Source organism: Anastrepha obliqua, chromosome 2 (assembly GCF_027943255.1).
Source record: "Anastrepha obliqua isolate idAnaObli1 chromosome 2, idAnaObli1_1.0, whole genome shotgun sequence".
NCBI classification, from domain to species: Eukaryota; Metazoa; Arthropoda; class Insecta; order Diptera; family Tephritidae; genus Anastrepha; species Anastrepha obliqua.
This window is the reverse complement of record NC_072893.1, coordinates 3,040,477-3,060,917: the sequence shown is the minus strand read 5'-3', so window position 1 is coordinate 3,060,917 and position 20,441 is coordinate 3,040,477. Positions and strand designations below refer to the sequence as shown.

At 35.8% G+C, this 20,441-nt stretch overlaps 1 protein-coding gene across 8 annotated transcripts in view; it reads left to right on the top strand.

Moving 5' to 3' along the window:
- Positions 1-20,441, top strand: part of LOC129237260 (uncharacterized) — a 44,805-nt gene that overhangs the window by 3,228 nt on the left and 21,136 nt on the right. For 5 of the 8 annotated variants that reach the window (XM_054871882.1, XM_054871881.1, XM_054871880.1 and 2 more), the window contains exon 2: positions 9,890-10,063. The exons of 1 other annotated variant lie outside the window; for it this stretch is intronic. The gene's annotated coding sequence lies outside the window, so the exon portion shown is untranslated. Of the gene's footprint in view, positions 1-9,691; positions 10,064-20,441 lie in introns of all 8 variants that reach the window. 2 more of the 8 variants (XM_054871878.1, XM_054871879.1) reach the window with 2 other exon arrangements.

Below are 20,441 nucleotides of genomic sequence, written 5' to 3'. Positions count from 1 at the left end.
ATACATGCATTTATATCTATACGCAATGTCATAAATTTAGAAATGCCTACGTATAAATAAATACAAACGCATGTCTGTATATATTTACGTACATATACACCAGCGATATTTCCAATGCGATTTTAGAATTTTCGGCAAGCATTAATAAATACTTAATTACTTATGTGTATGTACGTATGTACACCAATACGCATGAATACAAATATAAGTGGTGGCATATTCTGTTATCTGAATTAAGTCAACAATATTCTTATACTTACGTACATACGCACATGTACTTACATATATATAATATTTAACATATTTTCTCGCGCTGTTTTGACCTTGGCTAATTATGGTCATCATCGCCAAAAACAGACATTTTCGATAAGTTGAGTTTTTCCGTAAAAGTTTACACCAGTATTTGAAAAAAAAAAAATCATTTACATAGTGCGCTTGTAGGAATAAAATTATAACCTAATGTTCTCGAGCATCCACATGAAGTGAGCCAAAAAAATCTAAATTCACATAAACATAAACAAAAACAAAACAAATAACATGAACACGTACGTATGTAAATGTAAGTGTGTGTATGTGTGTATACGGCTGTAAATGTCTTAAAAGGTAGCTATTGATTTATTTACGGATATGGGTTAGAAAATATAAAACCCTTCGAAATAGAAATAGAAATTTAGAAATATGTAGTACTAAACTTTAAAAGTATTCTCGCAAAAAGCGAGATCATAATCGATACGAAAGGCCATTTTACTAAATATTATTCTAGAAATAATCATATAAGTGCATTGCCGAATCCAGCTTGCACTTGAAGCACAATAAATCATAATTCAGAATAGAATGGTTCGTGGATTGATTTAAAATTAAAGATGAAGCTACTATTTCGTATGCGCACATTTTTCATAACATTTTTATATGTACACTATATTTAATATGTGCATATATGTAATGGGTTTTTCAATAAGGGCGGGTAGATGTTGAAATGGAATAAAATGGCGTTTGCTGTGTGGCACGTAGCGCCGTCTTGCTGGAACCACATGTCGTCTAGGTCCATATGATTCAATATGGGCCATAAGAAATTGGAAGGGCCACCACGTCTACCGAAAAATGGGCGCAATGCGCGCAACGTTTGCGTTAATGAACACTCATTTTGATAATAAAGTTTTATCATTTGAATGTGCTGTTCAATCGTGTAACTTGCCGTGATGATTTGGCATGCACAACTGAATAATAAACAAAAGATTTGACAGATGTCACCAAAACAAAATGGCTGCCACAGGGCGCCAAAATCTACCCGCGCCAATTGAAAAACCCTTCACTTTTAAATCAATCCACGAATATATATATATATTATATACATATATATATATATATATGTGTGTGTAAAAGGCAATATGCCGACATTTATTTATTTGTGTATTTATATTCATGAGTATGCGGTAAGCGAAGACTAGGTTTCCAATGGGTTATGTATTGTATTAGCAGGTGGAGTTGAGCATTTCAAGAAATATTATACACGCACATATGTATGTATATATGACAGCCACAGAATTTGTGTTTGACCAGCTTTTTTATTTGGAAAGCTCTGGAGCGAGGAGTTTGTGTCAATGCAGTAAAAATTGGCATAGACTTAAAAAACAGACCGTTTTTATATTTATATACCCTACATTCCTAAAAACGAACACTTAGAAACATCCAGTTATAACCCAAGAACGATAGAAACAAGATTACATCCATCACAGAGTGCGTGGCGTCACATTGGCGCAGTTGCATAAGCGAGATGTGAAAATACGAGCAGGAATGCAAGAAAAAGAAGAAATCACACAAACAACACGTGAATAAGTGCGACGTCAGACACACAGCGATGCTGTCGAATTCGCTGAGAGCAAAGTAGCGGGAAGTTCCCCTCACAATTTTCATTTCCACTATCGTTATTGATCAAACCTAGTAATCTAGCATCCTTGGCCAAATTATTATTCTCTCCATAGTGGTTCTTCTTCTTCTTCTTCTTCTTAGCTTCACAGTCTGTGGCCGACCATAGCTTTATCAATAATCTTCCTCCAGTTTACACTCTCTCTCTCTCTTGCTATATATTTTCTCAATTAAGAAAGTTCATCACTTTTAAGTCTGCGTCGACGTTATCAAGGCATCTCTTTCTTGGTCGGCCTCTTTTTCTTCCTCTTATCGGACTGGACCTACAGTAAACTCTTTGTTTTTAATTCCTTCATTTGGCATTCTTATAATGTGACCAATCTACCTAATCCGCTGCGCTTTAATAAAACACATTTACACTCGCATCACCAATTAATATTACGAGGGTACGGCTCTTGGGCTCATTTTATTCAAGAGCCGTACAATTGCAAGTGAAAACTGGCTTCATTTAAATGCCCACCCTGTGCACGTCTACAGGTAAAATCCACCAAACAGAAAGAATGCCGCAGTCTTAAGAACGTCGGGATATCGATGTTGAAGGTTGTTCAGCAACACTTTGCGCTACAGCAGCAATATTCTCAGTAGAACGTCCAGTTTTTGCGCTACCAGTCCTTTCTCTATCAAGCTTTGAATTCTCGACTCATTCGGATGATTATTTCCACCAAAAATAAAGACAACACGAATTTTGCCATATGCTGCTCTTAAAGATCGACCATTTTCATATTAGGTTTAATCATTTTCACGCGTTCTTCTATCGTGTAAAATAATACATCTGTCTACTTGAAAGACCCTTTACATGCGTACATATTTCGAACTAACCAAAATCTTACTACAGACCGGTAAACATTGAGCAATAAAAAAATTCAGACATTTTAACTTTTGGTTGTGTGTTTGATAAATAAAGTCGAAATAGAAAATAAATAAACTAAAAATATACTCGCCTTTCATTTCGTATCATTTCGTATATTCTTAGAGGAAATTAATTTAATTTTATGAATATGAATGGCCATTTACTTAGTATTGTTTGTGGCTAGTAAAACTTGTCTGGTTAGTGCACATTTTTGGTATGCAAATTCTATTCTTGTACTAAATCCTAAATATTTCATAAAAAACTCTAATGTAGCAAAGCTATGCTTAATGTTTACATCTGCAGATATGTCAAAATTCTGACTTATAATCAATTTACTTATAGCGGTAATGAAACCACCTTCCTTTTCGTATCATGGGCCATAGTGGCTTCGTCTTTTATGTGCTTGACATGCAAATAAAAGGTATTAGATTCGATACCCATTTCATACTGCGGTTTCCTTCGGCAGCGAATGGCAAACTGGCAAGTGTATTTCTTCTAAGAAAACTCTCCTCTGCTATTCTGAGAGACTATACAACTTTAGGGAGCTGCATTTGTGGTATAAACATCCTGACCTAAGCGGCAATCAATGCATTTATCGGTTTGTATAAAAACTACTGAAATACTGTGCATACATACATACATACCTAGGTGCACATGTTAATTCAGTTATATTTTTATATACTATGTGTACTATGTATGCAGACATACATATTCATTTACGTAAAGGGACTAAGAAATCTATTTGAGAATTAAAGTGTAGAGTAAATTAATATGAATAATTTATTAGGAGGTAATTGTACATTTTAAATCATAATTATATATGTACATATTTATGAATGTTTGAATGTAAACCGATGTGTATGTTTATATGTATACTCGTTTGCATACATAAAAGTACATTTGAATGTTTGAACGTATGAAAATATATATTTGCATATTCTACTGCTACGTATGAAATAAAGAAACACAACTCCGTGAAGAAATATTTTTGCAACAATATGCGCCCACTAGGTGGTGCTGGTATTGATATGTACGTACATACATATGTATGTTTCGAAAAATTGTATCTATGATATATTAATATGTAAGCGCTTAAGAAGTATAAAGAAGTATAAATCTATCGATGCGTGACTTTCAAATTTGAGCAGAGAGAGAGAAGAATTAGAGGCCCGTATCAGGAACTGTAATTATACAGTTTTACTTCGATTTTGGTTAGAGAGTACCAGTGGAACCAAAGTTGAAATGTAATTGAATAACATATTACATAAACATAGTAGAGCATTGTTATTGAAATTTCTTTACATAATAAAGAACAAATATATTTATATATATGTATATATTATGTTAGGAAGGGAAATACATTATTTTTATTTTTTATTTTACGCAAATGGTTTGAAACTGTTTTATGGTCGATCTTTGGCTCCTGCGCGATGTTACGGTTACTAACATGCCGGTAAACCTCGATTTATTCTGTATGTTAATCCATGAAACCAAAATTGCACGTAATTAGCTGTTACAGTATCGGCACCATAAACACCATTCACAATTTCGCCTTTGGTCTGTCTTACATTTTCACCTTTATCAAAGAAAAACTGTAAAGTGTATCGAATTGACTATTTTTTGACTGCCATTGTTAACACCCTGTAACACACAGCTGAATGGAAAAAACAAAAAACCGCAAAATAATCTTTTTCATGTGAAATGTCACTTACAACGAGCATAAACTTTAAATTATTTGATCGATACTTTACGAGACATCGATCACTACAGCAAATAATTTCTTGTTCCCCAAACTTATACACCCGTTTTGGGTATTTGACCTAGCTCCTCCTCTTATTTGTAGCGTGCGTCTTGATGTTGTTCCACAAATGGTGGGATCTACAGTTTTAAGTCGACTGCGATGGCAGATGGTTTTTTATGAAGAGCTCTTTCATGGCAGAAATACACTCAGAGGTACGCCTTTCCCTGCCGATGGGTGACAGCTATTAGAAAAACTTGTTCCACCATTTGGTGTATCGTGCACAAAGAATCGAACCTGTGGCCGCCAATAGTTTCGACAAAACAAGAAAGAAAGAACAAATACATGGTGAAAATATTTCAAAGGTGAGCTACTTAGCAGACCGTTATTCGGCTCAGAGCGAATTTGGCAGAATCAGCTGATGGGCTGACGTAACTTGTGGTCACGAAGCAGTTAGTTTACGAAAAACTAAGTTTGTTTAAATGATATACGAAAAAAATAACCAATGACACTTCGTTACCGTCTGAGCAACGACTGATTGGGCGAATGTGTCAATATGTGTTTGGGTGATTGTGTTAATGTGTGTGAAATTATCGTGCAGATTTCGGCCGGCAATAAGATTGTTACATGAGAAAAAATCGACGCTGCCTTCGTTCATAATCTTAACTGATTGGACGAGTGTGTGAATAAATGTGAAATGATCGTGCTGAACTTGGCTAGCGAATCACTCCCGTTACGTGGCGGCTGAAGTTCCCCTCACAAGTTTGTTTTTCACCACAGCTAAGCAAACCTAGTAATTTATCATCCTTGGAACAAATAGGTTTCTTAAGATTTTATATTCATCTTGCAATACTCATTCCCTTAAAATAAAAGACATCGAAAAGCTTATTCGAAATTAATCAAAAAAGCTTATTCTTAATCAGGCTAACAATAAAAATTTACATGAGCGCATAAGAATGAGGATTACTATTTATAGCGCGATTTTATACGCAATTGGGTTTTCGTCTTGATATCGATGACGTTTAGGCACTCAAGGGCCAACTTGTTCAAGCACTCACACTAACATACAAATTAAATGAAGTCGGTTTACATACTCGTAGATAACCAGATGGTACCAAGTAAGAATTGAAATCAATATTAAAAAATTATTTATTTTTGAGTGTCCGGACTTCAGTGTTCGCCTCTGTATATTGATTTGAAAAAGTGCACAAAAAAGCACACAAAAATTTGAATCCGATCCAAATATGACGTCAAATAAGGTATTCAGTTTGTAAACAAAATGGAGCTGTAGAACTAAAAAAAAAAGGGAAACTCAAAAGTATTCAAGATGAAAATATGCAAATACATTTTTAAAACATAATATTTTTAGTTTTCTGTTAGAATTGCAGCCTATTTTTATGTAGATGTATATTTTCTTAAGGGAAATGTTTCTCAAATATTTGAAAATTTTGTATGACATGAGTAAAGAATTCAAAAATGTTCTTTAAAAAAATTCAAAAACACTGCCAACCTAAAAAGCATCGTACATAGATCATTATTGCCCCCACTGAATAATCAAGATTTAAATGATTCTCGCACTTGTTTAGTTCTATGATCGAGGGGCCTTCGAATGTATGCCCCTTTGAGTGGTTGGTGGCTTTCATGTGCAATAGAAATGCACTCAGGGATTTACCATAACCTGTCGAAGGAAGCTTATTATTTCGATTTTACATACCTGCTGCCACGTCGGTCGGACTAAGGTACCTACTAGCACTCGGTTGGTCCTCAACAATAAACGATAAATTACCAAACACATCAAACCGTCAGTTAATTATATTGCATATACATGGGACTTGTTTGCTTTTAGGCACGCATTTGCGTACTGTGCATACAAAAATATTGCGTATACGCCATGTGATGGACCCCGGAGAGAGATTAAAGGACATTTTCATCAGAGCTACTTCAGCTTTTTTAGAAATTGACTAAGTGAAGAAGTTATAACTTGACTGTAAAACTCCCCTGCATTTGTGGAAAAAATGTTGTGTTTGTGGCCAAACACCTAACTCAAGTGTACGCGCCAAGTATTTATTGTGTTTTTTTTATAACTTATAATTACTTGGGAGTTTCTTTGTTATTGACGACAACTTTGGTTGTTGTTATTGCTTGACCACTTGCTTGATTTCATTTTTTTACATCATATACGTAAATAGTTTTCATAACTTGTTTATTATGCTCTTCGCGACTTTTTTATATTCTTATGCTTTGCTCATTTACTTATTCTTTAAGTGAAATGAAAATTGGAAGCTTATGCAAAAACATTAATTCCATTACCTTATAGGTAAAAACTTAATATTATTAATAATAATTAAGAGAGCAGAAAAGCTCAATAGCTGAAGAAATCGAATAGCCAGATTTGTGAGAATAACGAACAACACACAATCGCAACATCGAGCGCTATGATCAAACGGAGCAAGTGGAAATGTCAATAAAGAGCGCAAAAAATTTATAGAAATTGGCAAGTTTTTTGAGAGCGGGCAAGCATATATTCAGTACACGTTTGTATATGTGAGATCGTATATAAGTACATTTTTATTTGCATAGATACGTATTTTTATAACAGCTAACAGCTACATACATATGTATGTACGTTGCACAAATTAAACTAACCGGTTTCGTGTCTTCTTAAAGTTGTTCTGGTTTGGTGTTTATTAAAACTGGTAACAATTATTGATTATAACGAAAATCGCTAACAAAACTCCAAACAAATAAAAAATTTACAATACGAATTTAAGTTAATGCTTACATGTGCATATTTATATTGAAGAGTGCGTATGTGCAACAGTTACTTATTTAATACATACATATGTACACATCAAAAACACTACCCAATAAATGGAAGGGGATATAAGTGAAGTAAAATGTGACTAAGATATAAAAGCCAATGTCCAAAAATGCTCAATCTTGAATAAAGAGTTGAGTTTATACAAAATAGTACATCAAAACAAACGATTGTTTGAATGAAACACGTACGTACATGCCGCCCCACCCTCATTGGGGTATTCCATGTATGGGAAATAAATTTTGTGACAAAAAATTAATTTTATAAATAAAACGAACTATACAATTTATGAAATATTAAATATTTATACTTTTTGAAGAAAGGAGGTTGGACTTTCTTCCCAAATGGAAATTTCATCTCAGGCTTACACGTTCAATTCCATTTAAAGACACGCACTGCGATCTTATACAGCGCCTCCGACAGTGGCCTCGCAGGCAATCGCTTTGAGGTGGCCCTGATACGAGCCAGTAAATTTACAAGCAGAACAACAGGCTGTTTCCACAGGATGGGACCCGAGCGAGAGGGGTGTTAGATGAGTAGGCTTAAGTGCGCATGTGAAGTGGTGGTTAGTGTCATGCAATGGTAACCTGTAATACGAGTACATATGTTGAGTATGGTTTGGCCAATTCTGGATATATAAGAGTATGCCTGCGACAATATCTAGAGCGCAATTGTCCTATTTTGGTTTTGGGTCGAGCTTGTTGTCTTGAGGTTCCAAATTATTGCAACCTCCGTAAACGGAGGCTTGGCTATTACGGAATATGGTCGTTGTTGGTTGACGTCGCCAGTTTTCCACTTGGGTCCCTGGACTGTTTTAGCAATTTAGTAAAAGAGTTATTGCTCCCTCTATTGACTCCTTCACGTTCCACAGCAGCGCAATGGCCCCACTGCATGCAAAGGCCCACTAACTCTTTTTCTTTAAAATCTTCATAATTACCATCCCATTGGTTATTCAGTAAAATAATTTTGTACACCAATGAAAAAAAGAACCACTATCCATCGCCTCATTTGAGCAATATGGAATAACTTATATAACGTCAAAGATGTACTCTATGCTTGGCTTTGTAAGACGTAACGCCTCCGAATTTACAAATCCGTATACTTACAACAAAGTTAGTATACTTCACTTATTCATTTGCATCTGTAGTTTGCGGTCTTTATTTGGAATGGTCGAATGGATTCAGAAAATATTTTTTTGTTAAATTTGCCCTTCGCTCTTTAAACTTCACGAATCCCATACTGTCTTATTCGTCTTGTCTCTTGCTTTTAAATCCTAAATCTCGAGATAGTCGCGTGTGCATTCTGTGTTTATCTTTTACTTACAACATTACTAGCATTGTTGTTGTAATGCCCTCATCCGTTCTCCTGGAACAGTTCTTCCGTTTTATTGTAGTAAGACAGGAACACGATATGCTCCTATATCTCGAGCATTTCGCGAATTTGATGACTTAAATAATAATGTCCCGTTTGTTTTCTTTTTGCCAAGAGAAGTTTTCTTAAATCTTTTGAATTCCTATTTTTAGTTTCATTACGCCTTTTCAATATTTCTAAGTTAATTTGTCCATTGTATGTAATGTTGTTAAACCATAGACTTAATTGAAGTAAATAAAGTATAATAAATAGTAATTCTTCGATTAGAGTTGTATACCACTTTCTCAATAGTGCGCACAAATATTTATTAAAAGTATGTACAAATGAGTCAGTTATACATACAGAATTTACCAGAAAGATGGTTTCAAAATTACTTCCAACTAAGGAACAAAACAACAAGGCAATGTATTGGTTCCCACATAGAACAAAATCAAATCAGCTGCTCCACTACTACTACTTGTTCAAAGTGTCTTGCTCCCAACGACATGCATAGTCGTATTTGATTAGGGAATGGGAGTATATTTGATAGTTTTAATCAGCTAAATGAATCAAATAATAACAATTTTTTGTTCGTATATTTTAGAAAATACTGGATGGTAGATTTATACTAAATATACTATATATTGTATACATGTACATACAGATATACAAAACAATGTGTGTGTACAGGTGTATTTGAAAAAAATTAGTACCAAGTTGGTTTTTTATCCTCATACCTATGCACATGTACAAATATATGTATGTATGTATGCGCGTCATACGAATCACTCTGTCTCATTGTCTGTTTTTAATAGAATTTTTCAAAGTTACATATATCCACGTCAAAACACCTCATCTGCCACACACTCAACTGCGCATTTCTTTTTTCAAAATCTGATATTTTTTTAAACAAAAACAACAACAACTGACGTAAAGCACAAAAATCCACATTTTAAAGTGATTTATTTATTAATATGAAATATAATTATAAATAACTACGTTACAATAGAAAGTCAACTAGCATCTGGGGCTATCGGCCTGTGAATTATTTAATATTGTGTTGTTCGTATACGAATTAATGTAAAATAACAAAATTGAAAAAATGTGCTGTGCTAGTGTAATATGCAATGAAATAATAAATACGTAATGCATTTCAAAAATCAAATGAATTCTATTTAGCTACATATATTGAATAAATTTTTTTTAGTGCAACAAAATATCATTAACTAAACAAGACTGCTTGAAAGTACCAGGTGCTCATCTGAATTTATGTACAGGTACGGACGTGCTAGCATGGACATATGTATGTATGTACGTATGTATACATATAGTACATCCCTGTTTGCTAAATCAACGTCCGATATTGTTGTGATTCCGGAAGGTAATTAATAATAACGCCATTTTATTATTACAGATATTTCTTAAATTATCTATCATATTTGCATTAATATCGACGACGACTTAATGTGTGTTGATCCTCTTTCTACCGGGTGCAAAGCCATACATAACACGCCGTATGGAACTGAATATGAAATAAGTGTAATGTGTTAAACATAATGGTGAGAATAGCAACAAAGCACCAAGTGTTGAATTCTAAATAATAGAGAGAGAATTCGCTCCCGTCACTCACGTTTTATTTCGTTGTGTTGAAAAGTTCTTTCAAAGAAATATAGTGCCAGCTGTTGACAAAATTGTCGATGAAATGTTGTGATCGTTAATGTTAAGTGATTTTTTGACAGGGAAGAAAGAATCGCGTCAGGAATCTGCTTTTTAGGGCAAAATGCAAATTCGACTCCGTTTACCAAATAAAATATAATAACTTTAAACATACGTTGGGGTACGACTATTGGCAATTCTGCAGGTGCCGTCATAAATGCTAATAAGTTATTATTTTTATTGTTTTTTATATAGCAATATAAAATTGTTAAATTTTGAGTATTAAATAGTTATACTATGCAACTTTTCCTTTTCGCTGAGACGAAGTTAGTGAATAAGCAAAATACTGCTAAAATATGGGAGGTGATGAAAATGTAAGATGATATTTTGCTGAGTTGCTTTCATTTAGTTACAATTTATTCACAAATACTATGAAAGTGCCATAACAACATAACAACAAGTGTCAACATAAAGAGTGTGATTGAGCAGTGTTAAGGTGATGATCCCATATACACTTTAAATTTTCGAATAATGCAATGCTCTTTCGACAGCACTTTGTCGGCCCTTAACATTTCAACCTCACTCGCCGCTTCGTTTGTTGTCGATTATTCTGATATTCTGATAGCGTTCAAAGCTACCATTTAGCCATAGAAGCTTTTATGGTAGAGCAAAGCGAACAGAGCCAGTAAAACAAGCCTGCACTGGGCTAGTTAATCAAGCACAGTAAAAAAGTTTTCACTACGATGTTAGACTGGAAGAGAAGAAGTAAGTTTTTATTTTATAAATACTACTTGAAAGTTTAATGCTGTTTATTTTTTGTTTTTAGCGCAAAATTAACAACACGCTCGGCGCGAAATAACTTTTGCAATATTGCGGCAGCTAACCAACCGACTATTAGCAACAGCCCAACAAAAAAGTAGCAAAGTCACAATATTGAAGGCGGCAAGCACACCCAAACCCAAGCACACCCAAACTTGCAGCTGTAAAACTGTAAAAATTCAAACAGTTGTGGAATTTTAAAAAATGTATAATTGTTCTTGATTAAACTAAAATCTTCGTTTCGTTTTAAATTTTTTTACACACTCGTATATTTCACGCATTTTTGCCATTATTTCAGAGCTCTGAGTTAAATATTCCTAAAACTCTCATGTGTTGGAACATTTTTAGTCCAAATTCGGATTCAGTACAACAAAGTTATCAAACGCGGCTAAAACCCTAATGATATCAAACATATTTTTTTGGTTGAATAGCGTTACAGTGCATACCTTTCTTTTGTTATTTTTAAATATGGAATGAAGGTAATGCGATTTAAAGTGAAACATAGTTTGGTCTTAATAATAAAAACAGCTGATTATTTTTTAATCATTTTCTATTTTTGGCTTGAATATGTTCGGTTCGGTTCGCTTCAGTTTCTGGCGGAATATTGATAAATTTGGCAGTAGGTCGACCTCATTCGTTGTTCTTTAATTATTCTGCAATGATATATAAGTACATATGTATGCATATACACATAAATAAAATAGCATTTTCGTTTTTTAATTTCAAAATCAAGCTTATGTAAGAATTGCCGCTTTCTATTATCACAAATGCAACTTTGGTGTCAATGGGAAGTTTTTGTTTTAATCACTACTCGCTTGATGGTTGGTAAATCGGCACCGGTCGCGAGTTCTTTGGTCATTTTCGAAAATTGCCTGCGTCAAAAAACTGACAACTGTAATTTGAAAATTTGGTTAAAAATATTTATTTATCTGAAATATAATTATAAATAATTACATTATGGTAGTAAGGCAACTAGCGTCTGGGGCTATCGGTCACTACATCTGCTACTACTTTTATTGATATTGGGAAGCACATTACTGAGTCGGTGTAAGTATCTAAATTTCGCCATCAGTTCCCCGTCTATTGACAAACACTTCGAAGATTTTTCGCAAATGTATACGAACGCTTTTAGGGAAGGAATAGAAAATGAGACTACACTTGATGCTGAGCCTATAAGAATAAGAAAGATTATCGCGACCCGCCTCCAATGAGTTCTTTGAGAATTTAATTTAAATCTGACAGATGTTATGCTTATTCTTTTACTGCGCAATCAAATATTTAGTCCCTTGTTATATACAACAGTTCCTGTCCGAATTCCCTTTTCCATAAGTGCGCGCGGGTGTAAAAAACACAATTATAGTAAAGTAAACAAAACCACAAATCAAGCCAAAAGAAACGAAAAACATTGTCAGCTATTTTTATTCATATATGTGTATATATACAACTAGCAAACCCGGCCCCCTTCGCTGGGCACACTAAAATAGAATAGATATGGTTTAGAACAGAAAATATATATGGTTTTCATATTATTTATTTCTTTATTTTTTATTATGGTTTAGAACAGAAAATATATATGGTTTTCATATTATTTATTTCTTTATTCTTTATTCAATCGCTTTGGCATAAACAATATTTTTTGGTTTTCTATTTGTTTTTGAGTAAATATAAAATATGTATAAATTGAAAATCAGGAAAAAAGAAGATTGTTTTTAAATTTCAAATCAACGCATATGAATAACTAAGAAACAATCGTCTTTTTTCGTGATCATCCATGAATTTTTCGTTTCAATTTATATGTTTTATTAAGCATTGGAGCACGAACACATAATTTCATTCGGATTTCACATTAAATTCTCAAATTTCGTAAGAAATTATTCACTGTTCCGCAATTTTCGCAAATGTATACGAACGCTTTTAGGGAAGGAATAGAAAATGAGACTACACTTGATGCTGAGCCTATAAGAATAAGAAAGATTATCGCGACCCGCCTCCAATGAGTTCTTTGAGAATTTAATTTAAATCTGACAGATGTTATGCTTATTCTTTTACTGCGCAATCAAATATTTAGTCCCTTGTTATATACAACAGTTCCTGTCCGAATTCCCTTTTCCATAAGTGCGCGCGGGTGTAAAAAACACAATTATAGTAAAGTAAACAAAACCACAAATCAAGCCAAAAGAAACGAAAAACATTGTCAGCTATTTTTATTCATATATGTGTATATATACAACTAGCAAACCCGGCCCCCTTCGCTGGGCACACTAAAATAGAATAGATATGGTTTAGAACAGAAAATATATATGGTTTTCATATTATTTATTTCTTTATTTTTTATTATGGTTTAGAACAGAAAATATATATGGTTTTCATATTATTTATTTCTTTATTCTTTATTCAATCGCTTTGGCATAAACAATATTTTTTGGTTTTCTATTTGTTTTTGAGTAAATATAAAATATGTATAAATTGAAAATCAGGAAAAAAGAAGATTGTTTTTAAATTTCAAATCAACGCATATGAATAACTAAGAAACAATCGTCTTTTTTCGTGATCATCCATGAATTTTTCGTTTCAATTTATATGTTTTATTAAGCATTGGAGCACGAACACATAATTTCATTCGGATTTCACATTAAATTCTCAAATTTCGTAAGAAATTATTCACTGTTCCAAATTCCACTCCAAAAAAATGCACAAACAATTTTTACATGTTGCACTTATGTTTTTTCCTTATGGCATCCAAATCAGAAAGAAATATTGACACATTGTAACTCCCAGTGTCAATTTGACAGTTCAGTTCCGCCCCAAGCGTTAAAAAAGTAAGCTACATTATGGCTGGTTCAAAAGAACGCTGTACCCGTTGCCAGTGCTCCGAATTACAACCAAACTTTACGAAACCCATTTTCAATACTTACTTAACAATGTGCGTAAGTTTGGTTTAATTCGGTGCAAAGACACGGCGGGTCCACGTTTTGGCATATATTTCGAGACCCTAGTCATCAATAGATATGAAAATTACCCCGTATTAAAGCACTTTCATTTGATACCCATATTGTACATACACAACCAAAGGTTACCCGGGTCCACGTTTTGGTCTCTATCTCGAGACCCTAGTCACGGAGTGGCATGAAAAATACTCTGAACTAAAGCATTCACCAACAGCTTCCATTTGATACCCATATTGTACGTACACGTCCGAAGGTTACCCGGATCCACGTTTTGACCTATATCTCGAGACCCTATCTACCAATAGGTATCCAAACTATACGGAAACCATCTGCAATACCTCCTTAACAATGTGTGTAAGTTTGGTTTAATTCGGTGCAAAGACACGGCGGGTCCACGTTTTGGCATATATATTATTTCCAGGCCCTAGTCATTAATAGGTATGAAAATTACCCGTATTAAAGCACTTATCAACAGCTTTCATTTGATATCCATATTGTACAAACACATTCTAGGGTCCACGTTTTGGTCTCTATCTCGAGACCCTAGTCACGGAGCGGCATGAAAAATACTCTGTACTAAAGCATTCACCAACAGCTTCAATTTGATATCCATATTGTACAAACACATTCTAGAGTCCACGTTTTGGTCTCTATCTCGAGACCCTAGTCACAGACCGGTATGAAAAATACTCTGAACTAAAGCATTCACCAACAGCTTCCATTTGATACCCATATTGTACATACACATCCGAAGGTTACCCGGGTCCACGTTTTGACCTATATCTCGAGCCCTATCCAAAATAAAATATAATCCATGTTACTCGTGGATAATGTAGCTTTCGAATGGTGAAAGAGTTTTTAAAATCGGTCCAGTAGTTTTTGAGCCTATTCATTACAACCAAACAAACAAACAAAGTTTTCCTCTTTATAATATTAGTATAGATATATATACTTGTATAATTGGCGCTTACACTCGTTCCAATTTTTATTCGCAAATAAAATTTTGATACAATTTTCAAATATTTTTATGCACACTTTTAAATTTAAACTCTTCTATTTCCATCTACCATATTTTCAAAAACTAATATGGCGGCCGCCGTATCCGAATGCGTTGGTACGTGACTACCATTAGGAATTCACAGAGAGAACGTTGGTTCGAATCTCGGTGAAACACCAAAATTAAGAAGAACATGAGAAACATTTTTCTAATAGCGGTCGACCCTCGGCAGGCAATGGCAAACCTCCGAGTGTATTTCTGCCATGAAAAGACTCCTCATAAAAATATCTGCCGTTCGAAGTCGGCTTAAAACTGTAGGTCCCTCCATTTGTGGAACAACTTCAAGACGCACTCCACAAATAGAAGGAGGAGCTCGGCCAAACACCCAAAAAGGGTACACGCGCCAATTATATATAAATATATATATATAATTTTATTTATAAAAACCTCGATTATTAAAAGTATTTTCAAATCGGTTCACCCTAATGTACATCTACTCTGATAAAAAAGTAAACTGAAGCTTTCGATTTGAAATACGCAGTCCCATCAACTCGGGCAATACTACCTTTGCTATCACAGTAAAATTTCATATCTGATTTTGCAGTGCCAAGAAGTTGCAGAGACACTGGTGTAGAACAAAAAAAAAACAAATGCTTGCAGGTAGTACAAACAATTCAAAGAAAGCTTTCTCTACTTAGAATACAAAGCGCGCTTTGAGCGACTAACCACATATGTATGTATGTACACTGAGAAACAACACGTGGAGGAAATCAAAGATTTGATGCTCTCAAATCCCTGATTAGCAATTCAAGGCCTCGCTAATACAACTAAGATTTCATTTAAGCTTGCCATAACAAAAATAGCGAAGCAAGAATTTTTAAAACTAATTAATAATAACGACGTTGTAACTGTCACTTCAAGTGATTTTTGGCTAAGCTAATTCAAAAAGAAAACTTGAATGTGTAAATGGACTATAAGCCTTACCCAGAAGTTTACTTTGGGGTCTTGAAAAAAGATGAACCACCCTATTACAGATATGCAGCAAAAATTATGTGTTGTTTGAAATTTAACTTACTTATGTATATTGTACACATGTGTGTGTGCATATTTCTTATAAGTGCAAAATAGTGCGTAAATATAGATATACATACATACATACATTATTTTATATATTTATTTATACAATATATAAACATGTAAATTGGCTCGCTTCAATCAGAATGCTGTCCGCGAATGCATTGGGTATAGTCGGCTGCTTGCTAAGTTTCTATTTCCTCCAGCGCTTTAGACAATATTGCGCAATACAAGTAGTTACTCTGAAAGAAATACGAACATGCCATTTTAAAAACTTGTTTTGTTATCATACTTTCAGGAATCATTCTTCACACTTTCAAATCGAATTCTTCCTTCCAGCATACCAACGCCGATATCTCACGAGTCACTTTACAATTTAATGTTAAGGGCGACGTTTATCTTCACAGCATAACAGTGCCAAACCCGAAAATTAAACGGACCAAGTCGCAATTTTCTTACACTACGACCTTAGCGCTATTAGAAGACCTAAGCTCAGTAACAAATACGGGAAGGTGTTAACTGGGGGCCATTGTTATGCGTAAAGTCTTTTTAATTTTGTTTGCTCGATTCCTCCATTCATTTGTGTGTCATTTTCAATAGTATATTACCGTCAGTATCGAAATTATCAAGAAAAATATTTGCATTTTTTTATTCTATTTTGAATTCAGAGTTCCATATATGAAAGCAGCAAATTCTGAAATATAATATTAAAATTAGAATTTCACATTTTAAGACGGCTTGAAATTTCATCACGCAAGCGGCGTCATCATTATGTGGTATAGTACGTCATCCACGTTAATGATGGAGTCATTGTTGTGTTATACTTAAAATTTACTTGGGAAAACTCACATTTTTCAATTAGCTTCAAATAGTCTGCTCAACATCCTCTTCTACTACAAAGTTATTATATTTTTTAATTGTCGAAGTCGCCACAAAATTAAAAAATTTATAATTAACTAACAAAATTATCAATTTTAGTCTTTCGACGGAAATCTATAATTTTTCTTCATTTAAACAATGTCACCGAATTTCATAGAAGAACCATCACAAAATTGAAGAAGTAAGCGAATTTTTGCAATTTTCTCAAATTTTTCGTGACTGCGAAATGCTACTTACACATGGTAATTATCTAGTCCATGGGACACATGAAAGAATGTATCAAGAAAAGTGAGGACCAATACGCATCTATTGAAATTGTTTAGTGAGAATCCCTTACTCCATTATTCCTGAAATGGAAAAAGAGTGGCAAAATTCCGATTGAATGATGCCATCGAGACGATGTTATCAGTCCTCTCCGAGGTATACTGAGTTTGTCGCAATAATAGACTGACATAACCATAAGTCTAAATCTTGCAATTGTGGCGGTGTTGGCAATAGCTTGAGGACATTATAGAGAAGCCATAGCTTTACTATATACTTTAGATAACTTTTAGCTGACTTTCAACGAGCCGAAAACTTTCATCAACAGTGAAAATTTTCTCACCTGTTGCCATGAAGGCCGTTGACCGCGTGCTACCGAAGAAGCTGCTTGCATCTATCGAGTCGGCTTTTCTTCAAGCGCGTTGGCGAAAGATGACCAGTTGAACGACGGAAGGCTTTCGATACATTCATTTCCATGGACATGATTTTCTTCTTTTTAAGGAAATTTCTGCGGATTCTTTCTCGAATGGCTTTTACGGCTGTTCTGGTTCGAACCACACGAGCTCGACCACTTCCTTTTCTGTCAGTCCCTTCAGACGCTTGGGAAAAACAAACATTCTCGAAATTATAAGTTTTTTCAGCAATTCACAAATCTCACTTGGCCTTTTACCTTTTATGTAATGCAATCGCTGTAAATATATACAAAGCCTCGGATGAGAACTGCTTTTACTGATAACGACCCCTGCAAACGAAATAAGAAATACGATTTGAGGGCATGCACCTGGAATGTCTGGTCCCTTAATGGGGAAGGTGAGAGTAAAGGCTGACATCACTGCCATTCAAGAAATACGATGGACGGGCAAAGCAAGAAAAACATAGGACCTTGCGACGTCTACTACAGCTGACATGTAAAGGAGCGCAAATTCGGTGTCGAATTTGTTGTGGGAGAGAGACTTCGTCGCCAAGTACTGTCGTTCACTCCGGAGGATGAGCGTCTCGCAATTATCCTCATCAAAGCGCGTTTTCTTAACATCTCGCTAATTTGCGCCCACGCCTCGACGGAAGAGAAGAACGATGCGATCAAAGATTCCTTCTATGAGCTTTTGGAGCGTTCTTATGAGCGTTGCCCCGCCATGACATAAAAATCGTGCTTGGCGACTTTAACGTCAGGGTGGGCAAGGAGGGAATTTTTGGTCCCACAGTCGGAAAGTTCAGCCTGCACAACGAAACATCCGGTAACGGACAGAGGCTGATCGACTTCGCCGGGACCCGAAACATGGTAGTCTGCAGCACCAGATTCCAGCATAAAAAGATACACCAAGCTACCTGGCTGTCTCCTGATCGAAAAACACGAAACCAGATCGATCATGTTGTGATAGATGGAAGACACGCTTCTAGTGTATTAGATGTATGTACGATCCGAGGATCCAACATCGACTCGGATCATTACCTTGTTGCAGCCAAACTGCGCACACGCCTCTGTGCAGCAAAAAACCTACATCTAACTACGCAAAGAATGTTCAACATCGAAAAACTGCAATCGCAACAGACAGCCAGAAGATTCGCCACTCGACTCTCACTCCTGCTCTCAAAGAGTACTGCTCAACAAACCGGCATGCACGAACAATGGAACAACATTTCTCGTTCTCTACGTACCGCCGCCGAAGAAGAAATCGGATTCCGGCGAGCCCGAAAACATAGTTGGTACGACGAGGAATGTCATGCTGCCGCAGAAAGAAAGGATGCCGCCTATAGAGCCACGCTGCGATCGGGCGCAACGCGAACCATGTGGGATCACTACAGAGAGCTAAAAAAGGAAGAGAGACGTATTATCCGATAAAAGAAACGAGAGGCCGAAATACGTGAGTGTGAAGAGTTTGAGATGCTGGTCAACAGGAACAATGCCCGAAAATTCTACCAGAAAGTTCGGCGGCTTTCCGAAGGTTTTAAAAATGGGGCGTTTTCCTGTAAGATCAAAGACGGCAAACTGGTGACTGACATCCAAAGCAATCTTAAATTATGGATGGAACACTTCCCGAACCTGTTAAACAGTGATAGCTACGCATGTCACAGAGAATGTGAAGATCCTGATACCCCAATCGTCGACGACGGAATTTTCGTTCCGCTACTCGACCATGACGAGGTGAGAATAGCGATAACGTGGCTAGAGAACAACAAAGCCGCGGGCGCCGACGGACTGCCGGCTGAGCTATTGAAAGATGGCGGGGAGGAGCTGGTAAGGTGCATGCATCAGCTTCTATGCCTAAATATTGCCTATACGCCAAATCTTGGAAAATACCCATGAAAGGAGAATCGACACACACCATCTTTTCGTCGATTTCAAAGCTACATTCGACAGTACGAAAAGGAGTTATCTGTATGCCGTGATGTCTGAATTTGGTATCCCCGCAAAACTAATACGGCTTTGCAAGATGACGTTGCTCAACAGCAATAGCGCCGTCAGAATTGGGAAGGACCTCTCCGAGCCGTTTGTGTGTCGTGTGACTTATTTAACCTGATATTGGAGAGCATCGTACGAGCCGCAGAACTTAATCGCTCAGGCACAATATTTTATAAGAGCGTACAATTGTTGGCGTATGCCGATGATATTGACATCATCGGCCTTAACAACCGCGCTGTTAGTTCTGCCTTCTCCAAACTGGATAAAGAGGCAAAGCGAATGGATTTGGAGGTGAACGAGGACAAAACGAAGTACCTCCTGTCTTCAAACAAACAGTCGGCGCACTTGCGTATCGGCACCCATGTCACTGTTGACAGTTATAATTTTGAGGTTGTAAAAGACTTCGTTTATGTAGGAAGAAGCATTAACACCGATAACAATGTCTGCCTTGAAATCTAACGTAGAATCTCTCTTGCCAACAAGAGCTACTTTGGACTAAGTAGGCAACTGAGCAGTAAAGTCCTCCCTCGACGGACAAAACTAACACATCATGCCCGTCCTAACGTATGGCGCAGAAGCTTGGACGATGACAACATCCGATGAAGCGATGCTTGGAGTGTTTGAGAGAAAGATTCTGCGAAAGATTTTTGGACCTTTGCACGTTGGCAACGGTGAATATCGCAGGCGATGGAACGATGAGCTCTTAGCACGGGAAAGAAACGAC